Genomic DNA, 660 nt, shown 5'->3' with positions numbered 1-660 from the left:
GTGGGGACGACCCAGAGAGATGGTATGGGGAGGGAGGAGGGAGGAGGGTTCAGGATGGGGAACACATGTATACCTGTGGTGGATTCATTTCTATATTTGGCAAAACCAATACAATATTGTAAAGTTTAAAAATAAAATAAAATTATAAAAAAAATAAAAAGAACTGGACATGGAACAACAGATTGGTTCTAAATTGGAAAAGGAGTACATCAAAGCTATACATTGTCACCCTGGTTATTTAATTTCTATGCAGAGTACATCACATGAAATGCTGGGCTGGATGAAGCACAAGCAAGAATCAAGATTGCTGCCAAAGACATCAATAAATCAGACAGGCAGATGAGACCACTTTAATGGCAGAAAGTGAAGAGGAATTAAAGAGCCTCTTGATGAGAGTGAAAGAGGAGAGTGAAAAAGCTTGTTCAAAACTTAAACAGAGGTCAGGGCATCTGGTTCCTTCACGTCATGGCAAACAGATGGGGAAAAAGTGGAAACAGTGATAGATTTTACTTTCTTGGGCTCCAGAATCACTGCAAACAGTGAGTACAGCCATGAAATTAAAAAAAAAAAAAAGTCTACAAATAATAAATGTTGGAGAGGGTGTGGAGAAAAGGGAACCCTCTTACACTGTTGGTGGGAATGCAAACTAGTACAGCCACT

The sequence above is a fragment of the Bison bison genome, unplaced genomic scaffold, assembly GCF_000754665.1.
Source record: "Bison bison bison isolate TAMUID 2011002044 unplaced genomic scaffold, Bison_UMD1.0 scf7180017858739, whole genome shotgun sequence".
Lineage (NCBI taxonomy): Eukaryota > Metazoa > Chordata > Mammalia > Artiodactyla > Bovidae > Bison > Bison bison.
The sequence above is the reverse complement of the archived record's forward strand: the minus strand, read 5'-3'. Positions refer to the sequence as shown.